Below are 8,491 nucleotides of genomic sequence, written 5' to 3' on the forward strand. Positions count from 1 at the left end.
CTTTTGCAAAAGGACTCTCTCAATCATGAATGATAGACAGAGAGAATGTCTGCTTGGTTCAGACACAGCATTTAAATACAGTATTTTGGGGGTACAAGTCATTGGTTACATAAAGGCATTGCATAATACATATTATACAATGGTACTTGGCCATTATTCAGCCAGTTATTTCCCGTAAACATCCCCCTTAAGAGAAAGTCCCCATAATTTCGGTTCCTGTTATATAAAGATCATAACAAGGTAATCAATCAACCCATATCAGCCTCTTGAGACTGAGACTGACGCCAGTATCCTCTGGCCCATCCAAGTTCTCCTCAGTTAAACTTCCCCTTCTGGAAATCCCCTAATAGTTCCATTGTTTATTACATTCTTAGCTGATTATTATAAAAGTCACTATGACCTTATGAGACAGTTGTCTCCAGCATTTTAGTATTTTAGCTTTAACTTTACCTAAAGTGTAAAATGGAGTCTGTCAAAATGGAGTCTGTTATGTTCGTTCCTTTTTACATGAATAACCTTAGTTTATTTCTCTCGATCCAAAATCTCCCCTTTTCATAGATTTAAACTCTCAGAAATTTCTTGTAACATAATACGCACCTCCCTCCTACTCAGTTGTATGCTACTGTTTTTCTTCTGCTTACATTTACTGTAGATCGTTGAAAACAGAACATACAGCACTTACTGCATTTGCAGCATATAGGTGTACATCTAATACAAATACAAGTGATCAAGCATACAACTGTAATGACGATGATCCCAACAAACAAATCCTTCAGCCAAGCAAAGCTAGGCATCCAGGAAGTTAATAGATCTTAGATCCTATATTCCCTTAAAGGCTGTACTTTCAGTGAGACTTTCTAAATTCTCCCAATTCATCAGCTAAAGCAGCAATAGCACATGAGGTTTCATTTATGCTTTTAGCTAAAGCACAAGTAAGATGCCCAAGTTACCTATGATTATATTGAGTAGCAACCCAGGGAAACATCCCCAAGAGTCCAGCTTGTACTTTATTTAATATTACAACCTCATCACTACATCCAGCATTATATGCATCACTTAATATATATATTTTCCCTCTATACACATAATTCTGCACTCTTTAAAATCTACTGGTGTTATAGTCCATCTTATAGGTTTCACACCAGTATATATATGTTTATGTGGTTCTTTCCCCTTCACAGGTGGTCCAACATGTTTATGACCATGTTCATGTATTCTATCTACTGGTTCATGTGCAGCATCTTTAGTAGCATTGTGTGTAGCATCTTTTGGAACTAACTTTTGTGGCACTCGGTTACTATGGTAGAGACTTGTATTCATCATTTCATAGTAAAACTCTATTTCCTGATTAACATCCTTAAAATTTGTTACTGCCATAAAGGTAGTTAAACGTCCAATAGTACAAGGGCCTCCTATTGCATTAGAAGGTACATATGCATAAGCATATAAGCCACAAAATAAAAACCAACCTCTAGGTAAATATAATACCGGTCCTGCAGCTTCTACCTCTTCTACCTCAGAACAGGTAAATGCATGATCAGTAGGCACCAGCACATATATTACCTTTTCCTGTTTCTTTTCTGAGTGTTTGTTATTATTCGTTGAGGGTAGCAGAGAAGTGATACTCGATCCTGGCGTGATATTAGACCAATACTGCATATATAATGGGGGCAGAGGTTACCAGCACTTGCCTCCCTGTTGAGCAAAGCTTCAGTCTTTGCCTTGTTGCATTTTTGCAATCAGGTGATTTGAGATGAGGAAAAGTTAGTGTAAGAGGGTTTGATGAACCTCGCTTCACTGTACATCTGGAGGTTGAGCCATTTGTCCCGACTGCTGTATCAGTGGCCATCAGGATTTAGCAAGACCAGTCCCAGCCTAGGCTAAGTCTTTCCATACATTAGCTTGTTATCAGAATTCAATCACTAGATTTCAGTTTATGGACAGCAAATTCGAGAGGTCATCTCAAGAAACAGCAGACCTTATTTCCTGATATATGATTTAAAAATAGGACAACCCAAGTATACAGTTCTTTTACCAAAATATCTTATGTGCCATATTGTGGAATCTCCAAGTGTTGTAATTCAAATATCATTTCATATAATGAAACATCTTTCTTATTTTTATTTTCAGAGACATGAAAGAGATAAAGGCAAACATTTCATCCAGAGAACCTGGAGTTTTTCTTCCACTGAACAAAACATGTTTTACGTTGTTTATTGCCAATCAATTCCCAATTGTTCCATTACCTGCCGTAAAATGTGTACTTTTATCACTATCAATGTCTTCAACCAACCCATATCTAGGTATTATATGCTCCAATATAATTTTCACCGTCATCTGAGCCTTCGCTCTTGCACATGGAAAGGCTTCAACCCATCCAGTTAAATGACCCACTCTTACCAATAAATATTTCAAAATTCATACTGCTGGCATTTCAGTGTAATCCACTTGGATTCGCTGAAAAGGCCATACAGCCAAATCTCTTCCCCCAGCTACTTATTGCTGCATAATCTTTTTATTTATCTGTATACAATGTATACACTTTCTTACTACTTGCATAGCCATAGTGTATATACCCCTGCAAATGTATTTCCGTTTTATAAAATCAATTAAAGCTTGTGTTCCCCAATGAGTTCCCTCATGTACTTTTTCTTTCTCATAATTGGTTTGTTCACTATTTGTAACCCATTTTTCGTAATCCATTTCCCATCCTTTTTCTCAGCCCCTTCTTCAACCATTTGTTTCTCCTTATTGTCAGTGAAATCAGGTTGCACATCACATTCTAAAGTAGAAATTAAAATAATTAATTCCTCCCCTAGCTGTGCTGCTTCCTTAGCTGTTTCATCAGCTAATTTATTTCCTATAACTTGTTACCAATCCCCGTTCCATCCAGATTTTCCTAAAAGTATGCAAAACTCCTTAAGCATATCTGGAATCAGTATACATATTTCCCACTCCATTCACTTAACAAAGTTAAAGCTTGTAATAAAGCAAACACTTCACATGTTTACACATTTGAGCAGACCAGTTAGATGGCAATCTCCCCACTTCTTTTTTTTATTAAAATTTTTAAATAAATTTTACAATTATCACCCCCCTTACCCTTCCCTCTTCCCACCCTCCCTCCCCCCAACCTCCCAGAGCAAAATACAGGGTATAAACATTTAACAACCATACGCTAACATAAGCTAACTAATTTTAACATGTTACTATTCTTGTGCTTTAACTCCCCCTTTATTAAACTAACTTTGAATAAATTGTAACATTCTTTATGCCTTCATTCATAAGCTAACTGAAATTTTTTAGTCCGGTATTTGTTTTGAATATAGTCAATCCATCTTCTCCAGTCCAGCTTGTACTTCTCATCTGAGTGATCCTTCAGATACGCTGAAATTTTGGCCATCTCTGCTAAGTTTACTACTTTTAACGTCCATTCTTGGATAGTGGGCAACTCTTCCTTCTTCCAGTATTGCGCCACCAACAATCTTGCTGCCGTCGTTAGGTTCAAGATCAGATTAGTCTCTATGACAGTACAGTCTGAAACTATGCGTAACAAAAACAACTGGGGTGTGAACTTTATCCTCTTTTTCAAAATATTTTGAATAACCCACCATATTTTTATCCAAAATGCTTTAACTTTTTTACAAGTCCACCAAATATGGTAGTACGTGGCACCAACACAGTCACATCTCCAACATTTAGATTGTAGATTCGGATACATACAGGCTAGACCTTTTGGATCTAAATGCCATCTGTACAGCATCTTGTAGAAATTCTCTCTCAAGTTTTGAGCTTGTGTAAATTTTACATTTCTTACCCAAATCTCTTCCCATGTTTCCATCATTATTGGTTCTTCAAAATTTTGTGCCCATTTTATCATACAATCTTTAACTAATTCTGTTTCTGAGTCTATTTCTATCAATACATTATACAACCTTTTAATGTGCATTTGACCCTGGTCCCTGATTTGTTTTATCAAGTTATCCTCATTTTGGATAATACCGGATTTCTGGTCTTTTTTCCATCTAGCCTGTAACTGACCAAACTGAAACCAGGTTTGAATTACCCTTTCATCTCTTAATGCATTCAAAGATTTCAACTGCAGTGCACCTCTATCCATACTAAGGAGTTCTGCATATGTAGTTACATCTTGTTTTTGTTCTATACTTATGTTCTCTATAGCGTGTCTAGGCACCCCCCCACATAGGTATCTTGTCGTTTAGCCTATCTTGATATTTTTTCCAGGCACGCAGTAAGGCATTCCTTAAAATATGACTTTTAAAGATCTTGTCGGCCTTCTTGTCGTATATTAAATAAGCATGCCAGCCATATACCAAATCATAACCCTCAATATTCAATATTCTATCCTCTGTTAGCTTAATCCAATCACTAATTGTTGCTAAAACTTCTGCTTCATAGTATAATTTTAAGTTAGGCATTTTTAAGCCTCCTCTTTCACATATGTCTTGCATTATTTTAAGTTTTATTCTCGGTTTCTTTCCTGCCTAAACAAAATTGTTAATGCCTTTCTGCCATTCCATTGATATCATTTGGAAGAAGAATAGAAACTTGGGCAAAGCATTCATTTTAACTGCAGCTATCCTTCCCAACAAAGACAATTGTAATTTTTTCCAATTATTCATTTCTCTCTGTATTTTATGCCATAATGGTTCATAATTGTACTTATATAATTTCCCATTTGAAGTTGTAATATAAATTCCTAAATATTTAACCTTTTTTACTATCTCACATCCTGTTACTCTTTCTAGTTCTTTTTTTTTTTGGTTTGTAGTCATATTTTTAGCTATCATCTTTGTCTTCCCTAGATTTACTTTGAACCCAGATACTTGACCATATTGATTAATTATATTCATTAGACCTATAACTGATTCCCCCGGCTGGGTTAAAGTTACAACCAAGTCATCCGCAAATGCTCTCACTCTATATTCGTAGTGTCTAATCTTAATTCCTTGTAGTTCGTCAGACCCACGTATTCTGTTCAATAACAATTCCAGGGTTAAGATAAACAATAATGGAGACAAGGAACACCCCTGTCTTGTTCCTTTTTCAATTTTAAAAGATTCTGTTAAGCCTCCATTTGAGGCAGCAGGTAAATGGGTACCTTACCTGAAGGGTATAAGAGCACCCCAGGCTCCCTTTGATCAAAAGTATATTCAAGTCAGCATATTTAACTGTATTTAACATCTATTACTAACTTTCCTGGATGGCTTTTTAAATTTTATATTGGGGTTTTAAACGGGTTTTAAAATTGTTTTTTAATTATTTAAATTGGTTTTGGGGTTTTATATACAGACAGTGTGTGTGTGTTGTTTCTGCTCTATGTCTTATGTTATTTTCTGTTGTTTTGATTATGAATGGTCTGTACACCGCCCCGAGTCCCTACGGGGAGAGGGGGCGGTCTATAAATTAAATAAACTATAAACTAAACTAACTATATTAATTGACCTTTGATTTAGGCTACTTAGTAACTGTTACAAACTTTACGGAAACAGAAGTTGCAAAACATTTTAAGAGATGGACGAAGGAAACAGATTTGTGCAAGATATGAATCTGTCAGCTTGTGTATTAATAAACTGTTACATTAGGAGGGCGCTGAGCCCAACGGTTTCACTTCTGCTTATGTATTTTTCCAAAAGATGCTTGCCACATTTTATGTATAACTGTGTAATATGGTATGTAACCTCCCCTAAGACTCCCCCAGAACCTCCTTTTCTCAGAAGTACACGCCCGTGTAAACCCCCCTAAACTTAGGTGGGTATAAAACCCCTGTCCTGGGCCTAGCCAGGGCAGTTCATACTTTGCTGTGTTAACGCTCTGAACTCGGATGCATCAATAAACCTGTTTTCTCTCGAACCTTGTGGTCTCACGTCCCGTTCCTGGCTAATTGAGGTTATAGGCCCCAATCCGCCGCAACATTTCTGGCAACTTCCGCCGGGACCGTGAGGGGTCTTGGGAACCTCTGGTGTGTCCACCCTGGTGTCGGGGCCTGGTTGGTCCAAGGGAACTTCCCTGGCGCCAACGGACCTTTGCTCCGAGGGATTTCCAGGGGACCAGGGGCTACGGCACCAGCGGCTGACAACTCCAAGAACCATTAAGAAAGGACCAGAGACCAGGAGCTCCAAAAACGCCGGCCGGCCGGGACGAGGGGATCCACTCAAGCAAGTATTGTGGGACCCCCACCCCCCACCCCTGAACTAGAGCCGGACTCGTTACAGAGCCGGACCAGAACGCCCGGATTCCGTTGCGAACCGGAGGTGCGGGCTGATCCCCCAGCGCTAACTGAATAGGTACCTCTGGGTGGATTGTCTAAGCAAAAGTGTTTTGTGAGGCTATTGCGGTTCCCTACGGTGACCCTGGTGATCGGGTACCCTGGGCCAGTAGCAGGTGCGTGAGTCGTTCGCAGTTCTCATCGGTGACCCTGCTGATCGGGCTCCCTGGGTCGGACGGCTGAGCGTGTGTGTGTGTGTGGCGTTCGCAGTTCCCATTGGTGACCGTGGTTATCCGGCTCCGTGGGTCGAACGAGTGAGGGAGATTTATTTGTTTTGTCTGGGACCCCGGGAGGACTATGGGAGGTAGTGAAAGTACCCCCTTAACCCCCCTCCAATGCATGTTACAACATTTTAAAGCTGAATTTATGTCTCAGGACTATGGCATCAGGTGGAGTAGGCATAAACTCAGGGTATTTTGCGAATCAGAATGGCCCACTTTTGGGTTTGACTGGCCAGCTGTAGGTACTTTTGATCCCCAAATCACCCTTAGGGTCCACCAATTGGTGTTTCATCCCCAACTGGGGCATCCAGATCAGGCCCCCTATATAGACGTGTGGTATTATCTGGTACGTAGACCCCCTCCATGGATGAAAAAATGCCAGGATAAACAGTGCACAGTCATGATGTCTCGCACTTTAACATTAAAACGCCCGCCAAAGAAAATCCAGCCTGTAATGCCTAGTGCTCCAGAAGAATTCCCCCACTCTCCGCCTTATGAAATCTCCCAAGACGTCGCCCCTCCGGTGGCTACTGCGAGGCCAATACTTTTGCCTGCTCGCCCGTTGCCGTCCGTCAGCAGCCCCCGCCAGCGTAGTGCTAGCGTATCGGGGGGCGCTTCAGGAGCTACCTGGATGGAGGGCAGGCTGGATGCTTTATCCTCCATGATTTCGGCCACAAGCTCCTTCAAGGGCTCCCAGGATTTAACCGTCACTGAGTGCCCGGATTCCCCAGAACCCAAGGAGGAGATGGGATCAGGAGAAGGGATGGAAGCAAGTGGAGGAATAGCAACTGAGGAGATGCAAGACCCCCCCATAGCCACGCGCACTAGGGCTAGGCATCCCGAACCCATCATAACAGCCCCGCTGAGAAGAGTGGATCAACTCCTGGTGGATCGGGATGACCCAACTAAAGTGGTGGCCAGCCCCTTGTTCCAACACGTTCCTTTTTCTACCTCGGATCTCCTTAACTGGAAGATCCACTATGGCCCTTTTAGCGAAAAACCCAACGAAGTGGCGGATCTGATTAAAACAATCATGGACACCCATAATCCATCCTGGAGGGATCTCCAACAACTGCTAACCACTCTGTTTAATCCAGAAGAAAGGGAGAAAATCAGGATAGCAGTCGGTCAGATCCTGAAGCCAGAAGTCCCTGCGCAATCCACATTGGCCCAATATATGGACGTGCGTTTCCCCTCCCGGGATCCCCACTGGAATCCTTATGATCCCCCACAGATGGAAAACCTTCGCCAACTCCAACAGCTAATTATTAGGGCTATTCAGATGGCTGGCAAACCAACCACCAATATGTCAAAACCTTCCCTTGTCCACCAGGAGCCCAACGAAAGCCCTGAAGCTTTCTATACCAGACTCATTGAAGCCTACCAAATGTATACACCTATAGACCCCACTAGGCCTGAAAATGCTCGAATGTTGGCTATGGCTTACATCTCTCAAAGCGCTCCGGAAACTTCAAAAACTTGAAGGCGCTTTAGGGAAGCCCATGAGCGAATTAGTGGAGGTAGCTGATAAAACATTTGTGAATAGGGAAGCGGTGGAGGAAAAGAAAAAAGATTAAAAATGCAGCGAAAAGCCGAATTCCTCGCAGCAGCCCTAATGACGATGCCTCAAGGGGAAGGAAGAGTGAGAGACAGAGAGACGGGAGCACCTTTGGGACGCAATCAATGCGCTTATTGTCACCAGCATGGACACTGGAGGGAGGAATGCCCCCCAAAAGCAAGGGATGGCGGGGAGTCCCCAAGAGGATCTGGACGACCAAAGCCACCTAGAGACCCCCGCCTACGCCCCAGCGGTCGTGGACGCAGAGGAAGATGAGGGTTTCGTCCCACAGCCCCCTTGATGCAGCTGACCAATATAGATGAGGAGGACTGAAGCCGACCGGGTTCCAGAAGCCTCCCTGAACCTATGGTCCGCATTAAAATTGGAGGCACAGAAATCCCCTTCCTGGTAGACACGGGAGCT

This window comes from Natrix helvetica (assembly GCF_964273705.1).
Source record: "Natrix helvetica genome assembly, chromosome: W".
NCBI classification, from domain to species: Eukaryota; Metazoa; Chordata; class Lepidosauria; order Squamata; family Natricidae; genus Natrix; species Natrix helvetica.